The sequence below is a fragment of the Dermacentor albipictus genome, unplaced genomic scaffold (genome assembly GCF_038994185.2).
Source record: "Dermacentor albipictus isolate Rhodes 1998 colony unplaced genomic scaffold, USDA_Dalb.pri_finalv2 scaffold_83, whole genome shotgun sequence".
Taxonomy (NCBI): domain Eukaryota; kingdom Metazoa; phylum Arthropoda; class Arachnida; order Ixodida; family Ixodidae; genus Dermacentor; species Dermacentor albipictus.
The window spans coordinates 12,766-26,837 of record NW_027225637.1 but is presented as its reverse complement, the minus strand read 5'-3'; the positions used below and the strand labels follow the sequence as shown (position 1 = coordinate 26,837).

Here is a 14,072-nt window from a genome sequence, read left to right as displayed (position 1 = left end):
GGAAAGTAAATGGGCTGGGAGAGTGTTCAGGTATCTGTACAGGCAAAACATTGATTCACAGTGGAGGAAAAGAACTAGGAAGCTTACCAGCAAGTATGCGGCCTGTGGGGTGGGCAACACAGCAACAAAGAAGGTCAAGCGGAAAGTCAGAGAGGCTGAATTAATCTCATGGGTGGCGGCAATGGAAAAGAAACCTGCCATGAGTAACTACTTAAGGGGAAAAAACGAAATTAGGAAAGAAACCATTTATGATAACTCAAAGGGAAGCTCATTACTTTTCGAAGCGAGATCGGGATGCCTTAGAACACGCACGTATAAAGCGAGATATAAGAAGGAAGAAGAAGCATGTGCTTGCTGCGGTAAAGCTAGGGAAACGACGGAGCATATTTTATTAGAATGTGAAGACATCTATCCAGCGGTCGATTTAGGCACCACTGGCCTCCTTGAAGCCCTTGGGTTCAGCGGGAGCAGTGGTAAAGCAAACAGGTCCGCAATAGACATCAGTAAGAGGCGATTGGAGGATTGGTGGAAGAAAAGTAGGGAAACGACAAAGGATGGAGGCGTACAAAAGCACAGTTCGCAATAAGGTATCAGAAAATTTGGACGTGGTAGTTCATAGTGTGTTTTTTTTCTCATGGGTTAACCTAGGTAGGATATTAGGCAGCATAGTAGCAAGAGCTTGGTGGCGCAAGCCACCGCCCCGTTCCAAAGGGGACGCTCATAACATCCATCCATCCATCCATCCTGGCTCAATGCTTGGATAGTGAGAAACTCTATGATGCTTGGATTTTGTGGCGGATGGACGTGCGTTTCGGGGCTCCGTGGCGACGACGAAATCATAAGTTTTTGTGCATGCTTTGAGCTTGCTTCTGTTTTTATTAGCTGTTTTTTTGTATTTAAATAGTAATTGGGCGTGCGGACGCTCCTGTGTTGAGGCTTTAGCGACTTCGTTCGTGGCTAGGTGGTCTTTTTTTCTTCTTGTTGGCTGATGTTTTTGAAGAGTTTTGTTTTGCATGGAGCGGGGGCGCAAATTTTGAATTCGTGGTAAGCGTAGTAAACGTGCCGGCTTTGTCTGGGTCTGGCGGTTTCCCTCGTTGGGCCTGGGTGCTAGGCGGGACCTGTTTGATAGGCCTATGTAACTATCTCAGCTAGCTCTTCGAAGTGATTTGGCGGACGTGTTCGTTGAGCCTGAGGAAGTAGGCCTAGCGATGAAACCAAACAAAGGGAAGGCCGCGGGGGATGCAGAGCAAGTGCAGTGCGACGAGTGCCTGCGCTGGTGCTCCCTCGACGAGACCAGTTTCCAGAGCTTAGCAGACGCGGAAGAGTCTAGCTTTACGTGCAGGCTGTGCGAAAAGGTCAGGGAAGCAGTCCAAAAACTGGAAGGAAATTAGACAGACAAGTTCGAGGAGCTGAAAGCAGACCTGAAGGAGGAGCGGGAGAGGCGGTTAGCTTTGCAGGTGAAAGTCGCCGAGTTGGTCAAGGTGGAAGCGGTGCAGGCCGCGCAATTAGTAAGAACCGTGGCCGAGCTTGGAGAAGAGAAGGAAAGGTGAGCAGAACTGCATAGGCGTCTCGATGCGCTTGAGATGCGCGCAGCGGAGAATGATGGGTCGGGACACCAAGCCGGAGACAAAAGCACCGAAAGTAGGGTAGACCCTACATGCGTAGTCGGGGGCAGGGTGGCAGGGCAAGCGGTAGTCAGCTCGCCGCCGGTGAATCGGCGTAGTTATAGCGAAGCAGCGCAACACGCCCCGCGGGAGGCGACGCTGCAGCCACAGGAAGCCGGGAAGCAGGGAGAGGTAGGAGAGAGTGAAAGGGTGATTATCGCTGGCGACTCAAACATGGCTGGGTGCTCAAAAGCAATTGTGGAGAGGGTGAAAGGCGACAAAAGAGTGGCGGTAGGGACATTTCCAGGGCAGACACTGGGTTCTGTCATGGAGCGAGCAAAAGAAAAGCTCACGGAAAATGCCCACGTACGCAACCTCGTCGTAGTAGCAGGTGGGCTAAATGACGTCCTGAACAGGAAAGGGCCAGGACTAACCCAGCGCTTGGCGAAGGGGGTGGACGACTTGCGCGAGCTATCCCCTCAGGTGCAGATCGTGGTGTGCACGGTGCCGGAGGTGCCTGTGCGTGACAGTCACGTACAAAGAGCCGTAATGGCTGCCAATGAGGCAATATGGAAAATGAGCCGAGAGAAAGGCTTCGAGGTTGTCGAAGCAAACAGGGAAGTGAGAAGTTGTGGTGGTTTTAAACGAGATGGGATCCACTTCAATTACAGGCTAGCACGAGAAGTGGGCTGGCGGCTTGGGGGTCGCGCTGTTGCTTTTTTAGGGGGCCCGCGGGCGCTCGGGAGGTCAGAGTAGGTAGTAATAAAGAAGGTCCCCTAGGGGAACAGAAGAGCATCGCCGTCGATAAGAGAAAAAGGAGGAAAGCAAGAACAAGAGCTCGCCATGCAATAGGCTACATAAACATGCAGGGCGGCAGAAGAAAGGAAAAGTGGGCAGAGATTGAGGAGCAGTTACATAGAGAACAAATAACGGTGTATGCGGTTACAGAAACGCACCTTAGAGACTCAGAAGAGCCGTCAGTTATTGAGAATTATGTATGGGAAGGGTGCAACAGAACTAAGTCGGAAAGAAAGGGAGGGGGAGTCGGAATGCTCATCCATCAGGGAGCCAAATGGAAAAGAGTAAATTCACAATGTCAAGAGCATCTTTGGTTATCAGGTACAATGAGTGGGAAAGAAACTTGGCTTGGAGTTACGTATTTGTGGACCGGAATAAATTGCACAGAGAAGAATAAAGAGTTAGTGGAATGCATAAGCGCTGATATTAGGGGTTTCGGGAATGGTGCTGAGATAGTCCTGTTAGTTGACATGAATGCCCACATACAGGATTTAGACGGCTATACTGACAATAACGGGAAGTTAATGCTAGACCTTTGCGAGCAACATAACCTCGTGATCGAGAATACAGGGCCTAAGTGTGAAGGACAGATCACGTGGGAAGTGGGAAACCGGCAATCGACCATTGATTACTGTCTGATGACAGAAGGAATTCAGGATAAGTTGAGAGAAATGGTCATCGATGAGGAAGGGTTTAGCAGCATAGGGAGTGACCATAAACGCATCATTTTGAAAATAGGATATGTAGTTGGGAAAGAGAGCAACGAAAGCAAAATGGCCAGCCCAAATTTGAACGCTGAACAAATAGCAAATATAGTCACTAGAGCGGAGGAAGAAATTAGCAAGTCGCCAAGTAAGGGGTGGGAATATGGTGAGCTTCTAAGTGTAGTAACGACAGAAATACGGAAAGAGAAACAACACGTTCATTGGAAAGGAAAAGGGAAACCGAAAAGCTGGTGGAACAAGGAGATACGAGAAGCGATCGCCGAAAGACAGAAAGCGTCTCGAGAGCACAGGCAGGCAAAGAAGGCGCAGTTGCCACAGGATGAAGTAACCGGTAAATGGGAAATATACCGGGAGAAAAAGTCTATGGTTCAAATACTGGTGCAAGCAAAATTAAAAGGTGAAAGTGAAAGTTGGTTGTCAGAAATACGTGAGAAAAAGAAGGCCGCACCTAGAATATTTTGGAATCACATAAAATTATTAGGCAGGAAATCAACAACAATACAACAACATATCCTAGACGAAGATGAAAACAGACTGGAAGGAGAAGCAGCAATAAATTACATCCATAAAGTAACAGCCGAATCTTTCCAAGGCAAGGACGAGGTTGTATTTGAAGAAAAAAGAGCATGAAAGAGACCCAAGGGGGAAAGGAGCTAGTGCTTACAAATTTAAACTGGAAGAAAGCGGAAGAGAAAATTTCTAAGCGCACAGCCACAGGGCTAGACGAGGTTCCCGTTAGGCTGATAAATGAACTGGGACCAAAAAGTAAGGAAGCTCTCGTGAAAGCAGTTGAAAAAAGTTTAAAAGATAGACGAATACCAGACAGTTGGCGACAAAGTAGAATGAATTTAATTTATAAAGGTAAGGGGGAAAAAGACAGAATTCACTCGTATAGACCGTTGACCATTACAACGGTAATATACAGGCTAGCAATGCAGGCAATCAAATTAAAGCTTCAAGCATGGGCAGAAAATAATGACATTTTGGGAGAGCTTCAAAATGGCTTTAGAATAGGTAGGCGTTTGGATGATAACTTGTTTGTTCTTACTCAGTGTATTGAAATATCAAAAGCAGAAAGCAGACCGTTGTAAGTGGCCTTTTTGGACATTACAGGAGCATACGACAACGTAGACCGCAGCATTTTGTGGGATATTCTGGAAGGGGAAGGCTTAGGTAACGATTGTATACAGCTTTTGAGAGAGATTTACCTAGAAAATACTGTTTGCGTTGAATGGGAAGGGATGAGGAGCGCGGAGAAAGTTCATATCAACAAGGGACTGAGGCAGGGGTGCCCTTTATCCCCGCTGCTGTTTATGATGTACATGGTGAGGATGGAGAGGGCGCTAGAAGGAAGTAATATCGGGTTTATTCTCTCATACAAACAGGCAGGTACAGTAATAGAGCAGCAACTCCCAGGTTTATTTTATGCGGACGACATTGTGTTGCTCGCAAACAAGCAAAGTGATTTGCAACGTCTGGCTAATATCTGTGGACAGGAAGGCAATAATTTAGGTTTGAAATTTAGTGTTAGAAAATCAGGTGTTATTGTATTCAATGAAAACAGTGAACAGACAGTGGAGATACAGGGCCAAGAAATACCTCGGGTAACAGAATATAAATACCTTGGTATATGGATAAACGAAGGCAACGGATATATGGAAACACAGGAAAAAACCATAACAGTCAAGGGGAAGAGAAATGCAGCCATAATGAAGCACAGAGCGCTATGGGGATACAATAGGTACGAGGTCCTCCGAGGTATGTGGAAAGGGGTAATGGTTCCAGGACTTACTTTTGCAAATGCGGTTGTTTGCTTTAAATCAGGGGTACAATCAGGACTCGACGGGAACCAAAGGTCAGTGGGTCGCCTCGCATTGGGCGCTCACGGGAAGACTACAAATGAAGCTGTGCAAGGGGATATGGGCTGGACTAGTTTTGAAGTGAGGGAAGCTCGCAGTAAAATTGAGTATGAAGAACGGCTGAGGAATATGGAGGAAAGTAAATGGGCTGGGAGAGTGTTCAGGTATCTGTACAGGCAAAACATTGATTCACAGTGGAGGAAAAGAACTAGGAAGCTTACCAGCAAGTATGCGGCCTGTGGGGTGGGCAACACAGCAACAAAGAAGGTCAAGCGGAAAGTCAGAGAGGCTGAATTAATCTCATGGGTGGCGGCAATGGAAAAGAAACCTGCCATGAGTAACTACTTAAGGGGAAAAAACGAAATTAGGAAAGAAACCATTTATGATAACTCAAAGGGAAGCTCATTACTCTTCGAAGCGAGATCGGGATGCCTTAGAACACGCACGTATAAAGCGAGATATAAGAAGGAAGAAGAAGCATGTGCTTGCTGCGGTAAAGCTAGGGAAACGACGGAGCATATTTTATTAGAATGTGAAGACATCTATCCAGCGGTCGATTTAGGCACCACTGGCCTCCTTGAAGCCCTTGGGTTCAGCGGGAGCAGTGGTAAAGCAAACAGGTCCGCAATAGACATCAGTAAGAGGCGATTGGAGGATGGTGCAAGAAAAGTAGGGAAACGACAAAGGACGGAGCCGTACAAAAGCACAGTTCGCAATAGGGTATCAGAAAATTTGGACGTGGTAGTTCATAGTGTGTTTTTTTTTCTCATGGGTTAACCTAGGTAGGATATTAGGCAGCATAGTAGCAAGAGCTTGGTGGCGCAAGCCACCGCCCCGTTCCAAAGGGGACGCTCATAACATCCATCCATCCATATCCTACAAGGCCTAGAGGCCAAAATACAGCAAAGCGGACTCGGCTTCAACCTATCATTTCTCAAGCAAGGAAAATTGATTGAAAAGTCAATACCAGGACTGATGTACGCGGATGATATTGTAATAATGGCTGACAATGCAGAAGATCTGCAGGAATTAATGGACATATGTGGTACAGAAGGAAACAGATTAGGCTTGAAGTTTAGCAAAGAAAAAGTTGCGGCGAGCATTAGGAGGACACGCTGGAGATAGTCGATAAATACAAGTACCTTGGGGTGTGGATAAATAATGGAATTGAGTATCTGACAGAGTGCGAAAAATATCTAACGACCAAAGGTAACAGAAGTGCAGCGATTATGAAGAGTAGGGCACTGTGGAACTACAATAGGTACGAGGTAGTACGAGGGATATGGAGGGGGGTATTGGTACCAGGCCTGACTTTTGCCAATGCGGTTCTATGTATTAGAACAGAGACCCGGCAACAGTTGGAAATTAGGCAGCGTGGGGTGGGTAGGCTCGCTCTGGGAGCACATGGCAAGACACCAAATCTTGAAGTGCAGGGGGATCTGGGATGGTCTTCTTTCGAGGGCAGAGAGGCTAGTAGCAAGATAGCTTTTGAGGAGCGATTGAGAAAAATGGGGGAAATTCGGTGGGCTAGGAAGGTTTTCAATTACTTAACACGAGGAATGTTGACACGAGGTGGAGGAAGCGAACTAGAAAATTGACAAGCAAATACTTGGGCAGTAGCGGGGGAACAAGTAAGGAATCATCTGTCAAAAAAAAAGGTTAAGGAGGCAGAGAGGGGTATGTGGAGTACAGAGATGCAAACCAAATCGGCATTGGAGACATACAGGACGTTTAAGCAGGAAATAGCCAAAGAAAATATTTACGATAACTCTAAGGGAAGCTCATTGTTGTTCGAAGCCAGGACAGGTGTACTGAGGACAAAAACGTACCGAGCCAGATACCAGGAGATAAATTTGGTATGCGAGGCGTGTAGAGAGGAGGAGGAAACGGCGGAACACCTGATACTTGCTTGTAAACAACTTCACCCTGCAGTTGAATCTAACGGGGAACTATTCAAAGCCTTGGGTTTTAAAGACAGTGAAAGTAGAATAGACTTTGAACAGGTAGAATTAACTAAACGGACGCTATCTGATTAGTGGACAATATCAACGCAAAAGTAAAGGAGTAAATACATAGGTATGCATGCATACAGAACGATTAAAGGCTAGGTGGCGCGCGTCGCCGCCACTCTATTCAAAGGGTTGAGCCACAATCATCCATCCATCCATCCATCGTCTGGTACCCGGTGGGCGGCTGTGCGGCGTTGCAACTAGTACGGCAGCTCTTGTGTTGTGACGAACTGTTTGTCTAGAATCCCGTGGACTGGCGATTTCCCAAATGACCGTCTCGTCTTGTCTAGTTGATGATTTTTGCTAACACAGTGACAGTGATATCACAAGGCTTTGATCGGTCACTTGGCTCCAAAAGTTGTCTGCCCGAAACTAAAAAATGTCGGAGCGTGTAGTCCGCGCGCTGCTCTCTAAAATAGCGTTAAATAGCCGCTCATATTGCCTTTTTCAAGCAGATTATTATAAATCACATTGTGTATAGAGTTCGCAAAGTACTCAACAGTTTCATTGTACACGTTGTAAAATTCGCTTCTGCGCTCTTTAGTAACTTGAAACCACCGTAATGTTCGACGAGAGAACGATTACCACTCATTTTAACTCTTAAAAGTTGTCCGTGAATGCGTCGCGAGTTGGAAAAGTGAATTACGCACGCAGCAATACGTATGCAGAATTCACCCAAGTAATGGTGGAGGTGACTCACCAGCTCGCAAGTTTTCCAATTTGGCAATGCATGCACCTATCAAGCACAGTTTCATTGACTGAGTGCTTTAGGCTACACTTGATGTCACCATCCAAAAAGTGAGGGCAATAATGGTACTGAGTTGTCTTATCTCAATCCAAATACTTAAATTGTGCAAGCATGTAATCCAGCTACAGTAACAAATCTCTAAATTGGTCGCAGCTCTGTCTTCTCAGTTCTTCAGAGATCCTTCCATAAACATGGAATTTTTTTAGCTCCTGCTGTATGGCACCGTACAGCACCAATAAAACAATAAAGCTTTGCAGAAGTAACCATGTAGCTATGAACGAGAAATCAGTCTCTCTGGAGGACACTGTGCGACTACCCACGAAACACGCAAGCAGCTATTTGATGTCTAATAGATGTCTTTAACGGCTAATTCAAAAGCCTAGTAGCTGTCTTGATCAAGACATTTTGTAGCCATGGACGTCTAGAAGTACTTCAGTTAGCCCTGCTAACGTTACGCTAAAAGTTGGCTCATGGACAGCTTGACAAGAACAACTGAAGACTTTTATTAGACATTCCCTCAAATTTTTGCGGCAGCTCTTACAATAACACGACGTTTGCCCACAGTTACAATTTATTTTAAACGAGGCATGGACATCAGAAAAGAAAAGTTTATATTGTCGGATAGAGTGATGCAGAGGTAGTTTTTCCAGATGTGAAACATGGGAATAGTGTAGTACAGCCTCATTGGTCAATTTGTGCTTTTTAATTAGACCAATCAATTAAATGCCACCTGTCAGAATTATTTTGCAAATCAAACAAGATCTGTATTGTATGCTGATATACTTCCAATGTTCACTCATTGACCTAAACAAGAACATCGCTGCGTGAAACACACCATTATTGACAAAACTTCGCCCTGCTGGGTCTCCACCAAATTGAAATAGTTTCTAGCAAAGAAAAATTTTGTCAGTGATGCTGCAGTTCAGGCAAAAATTATATCCTGCTTTCAGCTACAGGGGGCACAATAGCCTTACACCAGTATACGAAACTGAACACTGTGCTGCAATGAGTTAAGAAATAAAGGATAGTACACATCTGGAAAAACTCTGAACCACTCTAACTAGCAATATAAATATATTTTTTCTGATGTCCATGCTTCATTTAAAAGTAAATTGTAACTTACTTTCCGGGTGCCTCTTGTAAGGTAACGCCAAATGCTTGCACAGCATCACGCAGAAATAATGGCCAGTTCTTCGGCATACCATCCAGTAGTGAATTCCTTGTATGTTGCATGTTACAAGATACTGAAAGATAAATCATAATATGCTGTTATTTCTTTTTTCATAAATTGCATGATGAGCGTTTCAGGCATAAAAGGTGATTGCAAGCTAAAATGCAGCAAGGCATCAACTTCACACTATGTCACATACTCATACTTTATTACCTAATAGATTAGAAAAGATGCAGAAAGTGTAATTAAGAAGAGTGACAAATAGCAGCAAAGGTGATCATCGATAAATCTTGAAGATGATTGCCGCCGCTGCCAGAGTAGGCCAGCCTTCGTAGGAGAGCACTGGCTGCCCACAAAAGCTTGCTGTCACAGGCCACCCATGATGGTTCTTGTAGACATAGGAAAGCAATACCTGCACAGAACAGAAAAAAAAGGGCAAGGGAGGAAATGGGAATCTTGAAATTGGAACTTCAATTAGCAATATGTGCTACGTAAGAAGTTTGGCTCACATTAAAAATAAATTTAAGCATTCCTTTCTCTTAAATTACGGGTATCTTAAGGTATGTATGCGATGATGTTTAAAATGACTAGTATATTACCTATCATGAGAAGCCAACAAACACTGACACCAAGGACAACATAGGGGAAATTACTTGTGCTTGATAAATTAAATAAACGATAAATTAATGGAAATTAAAGTGGATGAAAAAACACCTTGCCGCAGGTGGGAACTGAACCCACAACCTTCGCATTTCGCGTGCTATGCTCTACCAATTGAGCTACAGCGGCGTCGTTTTCCCATCCACTTTCTTGGGTATTTATGTGTCCTAGTAGAACACTGGGAGTGTTAGCCAGCGCCCCAACTCAGAGGCCTTGTTCCTGGCATATAGTCATTAAGTTGCATAGCAGAGTCAATGTCAGCCTTTAAATTATTGTATGGTGTTTTGTGGCTAAAAAGCCACTTATCAACCTGTCAAACAAGTCTGAGAAGCTTCCTGCAAAATATAATCAGTTTAAAACAGTAATTCACTCTGCAGGTAAATGATATACTAACTTAAGTTAAATAGCGTCTTATATTGTTGAACTAAAAGCAAGTTTGGCATTTTGCGCTGCCTAGCTGTTGCCTTTCTTTCAAACTTAAACATGACACAGTACAGAGTAAGCAGGTAGCATGCAAAGGAGGACTGGTGATAAAGTAGTGTTCCAAAGTAAGACTCCTAGCTAGATCAATCACTTTTGTTGATATATTTTCAAGTGACCCTAATTGGCTTCGGGCAATACCTCACACAAATGATGCAACACCTTCATACAAAGTTGAAAGTATCTCATGATGTGATCAAACGATAACATTGCCCGCTGACTTGGAAGTGTTAACATGCTGTTTGCGTGAGAAAGTGCGAAGTGATTCGTATAGGTGGCAAATTATCAGTGTATCTATACTCTCAGGTAATTCTGAGCATCTATGCTGACTTGCAACTGAGAAGCTACTGCACACAAAAAGGTGTATTCAAGTAATGGTCCATGCAGAATAATTGCCCACCTAGTGAAGAGGCAAATGTGGCAGGCTAATGGGCCAGGGCAAATAGATTGATAAATTCTGATAACGCTTCCAATGATATTATTGAAATAGGTGATAAAAAACAGCACAGGTAAAATTGCAGTCATGACAAAATTTTAAAAACACCTCTGCAAACTGCTGGAACCCTCAGCATCATGCCTGTTCTACACGGACATATGTTGCAGCGCAATCTATATCTCAGACGCAGGCGCATCCACAGATCACTTTGTGACCTCCTCAAAATAAGGTTAAAAAACAGTCTGGCACAAGCTACTTGATGCGATTCATTTTGCAAGCACCAGCCAAGTGCTCGTGGTGGTAGAACGAAATTGAAGTTTGTCCTTGTATGGAAGCCTTGGCCCATGTTTTATCAATTCTAGCGGCAAAGCACACCTTTTACAGCACACATAAATCTTAAATAAGACTGCTTGCTGATGCTGTACAGTAAGTTCCTGTAAAGAAACTAAATCACACAGAAAACATTTAGAATACCAAACTAATCAAATACTGGCTTGAATACATTTGTGCATTAGGGAAGCAAGGTGTAATGTACACTGTTGTAGAAAATTTTTACTCATGTATGGAATACTTCTATGACAAAGCAGAGTTAATTTGTGAGTTCTTACATAGCAATGACTACCTACAGGCACATTTTGTAAGGCTTAGGGTAACTAATTATTAGTAGAACTGTGTATGTACACTGGCACTGAGAAATTGGTTATAATAGTGGCAGCTTATAATGGACCAGAGCTGGCCGTTGGTGAGACACCAACTAGCTATTTTACCACGAAGCGCTCCCTGGCCTTAAGCCACATAAAAAGCACTGGGAGGACCAGAGAGGGTACAGTACATTGGCTTACACTGATCATGATGAGGTCCCGTCATCCAGCTAGCGCCAAGGTACAAGAAGGATGTCCAGCCGTCTATAGAATGAAAGGGACAAAATAAGATAGCATCAAGTCAGTTGAAAGGTAGATTTGCAATTACACATAAGGTGACCCAGTCACAGTCATTGATTAATAAATGCCAAGCTGTCGTGATTTCCCTGCCAGATGAAGCACCTACTAGGTTAAAGGTTTTGCTGCTTATTTAGAACAAAACAAGTGAAATTTGTACATCAGCAGACGATTTAATTTGGAAGTGTATTGGCCTCGAGCTCCACCACTGGAAAAGCTGGCGCCACCGTCGGCGTGACGTGCTAGGAGGGATCATGTGGACATAGCGGCCGCGTCGGCTGCTTCGGGCGCGCGGAAGCGAGCTGAAAACGAGTTTAAATTCCATCGAACGCTGCGGTCCTCATTTAGTGGCGAAATTTTCCCGCTTCGAGTGTCTCCTTTACAACGCTTAAAAGCACTAAAATAGGTAGTGGCTGCCTTTGAAGGCGCGCAACATGGTAGGCTACTGCTCGGTGCCGCAGGGCCGGACGCACGTGACGGAGGCCGGTGTCAGCCTTATTCACGCATAGCCGCAGGACAAGAAGTTGCGTGAAGCTTGGCTCGCGAAACATAAAACCGGCAAACAGTCATCGGCTACAACTCGAGTATGCAGCAAGCACAGACGCGAGGAAGATTTCTGCTACGGCGCCCGGTATGCGATGTTCTGAAAACGCGCACTGAGACGCTCGCCCGAGTCCGCTGCCCGACTAATGTCATGACGGTTTGGTCTATGAACTTGTCGATGCTATAGATACTGGCAAGTTCAGTGGAGTGGAAAGGCAGCGGTAAGAAGCACATTTAAAAAGAAGCATGGCATATGGTCATGTTTGTGTTATGAATTAATGCACTGGATTACAAAAAAGGAGCAGCGGGAAATGGCACGCTGAGAACACCGATAAACATACAGTGCGACGCAACTCGAGAAATAGTATTGAAAGGTCAAAGAATTTAGAAGAAAAAAAAAAGATTGAATCGTCGCGACATCACATCACAGTCCCCGTAGGCGTCGAAGTCTCTACAATGAAATTATATGGCACGGTGCGAAAACGCGCGTGCGGAGAAAGCGACACAGTGCGCGGACAAGCATGCAGACGCGCAGTCGGTCGCTGCGAATCTGCGCGATCGCTGCAATGAGGCTTCGTTCTATTACACTCCATTTAGTTATACAAACACTATAAGAACATATTTCACATAGTTTGCTCCCAGCGTTTACCTACCTTTCACGCAAGAAGCGGGTTGGGGAGACTCCATCGCGGCGACCGCGTGCAGTGGCGTTCACTGTACGTATTCGGTAGAGAGATAGCGTCTGTAAACGATTGTGTGCTTTCAGTTTGCCCAAGATTATTATTTAGACAGTAAGAAACTTCTCCCGTTTCGAAAGTACTTACAGAAATGTCTGGGAGAGCTCGCGCATGGTGTTTTCAGTGAGCGCTGACAGCAAAACCTATGAGGAGCGCGCCACGTGATCCCTCATACTACGCCAGCGAGGCGCTTCCGATAGATGGCGACTCCGTAACTCCTCGCCGCCAATAGATGAAGTAAACATTGCAGTTATATTTTTTGTTTTGCTATAAAGTGGGATAGCTACAAATTGCATAGTCACTGACACACGCGCGCACACGTAAGTACAAAAGGACACAAAATAAGGCGAGTTCAGTCTGGTTCAGCATTACAGCCAGCGCGTCATCTTCGAATGCACTCGTTTCGGTTGGCTCGTGCTACGTTAACCACAGCCTAACAACCAGGGTAAAGTTCTGACTGTTGTTGCGGAAGTCATGGAGCGCGGTAGTGCTGAACGGCTGAACACATGCAGAACCCTCGTATAAAAGTAATGACGAAAATTCGCAGGGCAGAAGAGCCCATATATCAAGAATTGCCGCGGCTAACACCTAAATATATTCACATTGTTGACGAAAAACGAAGCGCAATGTATTTCACTTACCGGAAAAAGTGTTATCCGAACGTGCGACGTACAAAGATGCACCGAGACACGAAGGCGGCGAACGCAGATCCCGCCATTGTGGTAGTAAGCCGTCGGCGAAAACACGCAATACAGCCGATGTCACGAAGCACTGACGCAAAACACACGGCAAACAGCATCAGCACAGCTAAATGACTCCAGTTAATATCCAGTATAAATGTACATACAGAACGGCTTGAACAACTGGCTAACGAACCCACGACCGAGACATTGCGGGCGGGAGTGGCCGTTTTTTTCAAACTTCCTGCCTCCCAGTGTTTCCAGCACAGAATGAGATGTCCGACAAATTTGGATTACACCGCCGAAGTGATCGCAGCGCGGTGGCTCTGTGACACCGCTGTGCAACACCGGCATTTCGCTCCTGCTGCTGCGCGAGCATAGAATGGTTTCCAGGCGTCGTGTGCGCGCCCTGTATGGAAAACAATAACAAGCCCTTGATTGTTGAAGTTCTGGTGTGAAATTATTTAATATTAAAGCCAATTAACTTATGTTGCTTCGAACGAGTTCGATTTGTCTGAGGCGTCTTTTATTCGCTAACGTCGACGGCCGACGGTAACCGCACATTTAACACGTCGTTTGGCATTTCATGCACTTTTAGACAAAAAGATCTAGAAAAGTTCTTGAGTTAGACATTCTGAATGCGTTTACCAAAACAGACAAGTGACACCCGAAGTATTATCATAG

The 14,072-nt window shown here is 45.0% G+C and overlaps 1 long non-coding RNA gene across 1 annotated transcript; it reads right to left on the bottom strand.

The window, feature by feature from the left end:
* Nucleotides 1-9,105: 9,105 nt before the first annotated feature.
* LOC139053232 (uncharacterized) lies at nt 9,106-13,546 on the bottom strand. Its single transcript, XR_011510334.1, has 3 exons — nt 13,350-13,546; nt 11,333-11,395; nt 9,106-9,326 (listed from the first exon to the last, which is right to left on the bottom strand). It is a non-coding gene; the product is annotated as an uncharacterized lncRNA (long non-coding RNA).
* Nucleotides 13,547-14,072: the final 526 nt, after the last annotated feature.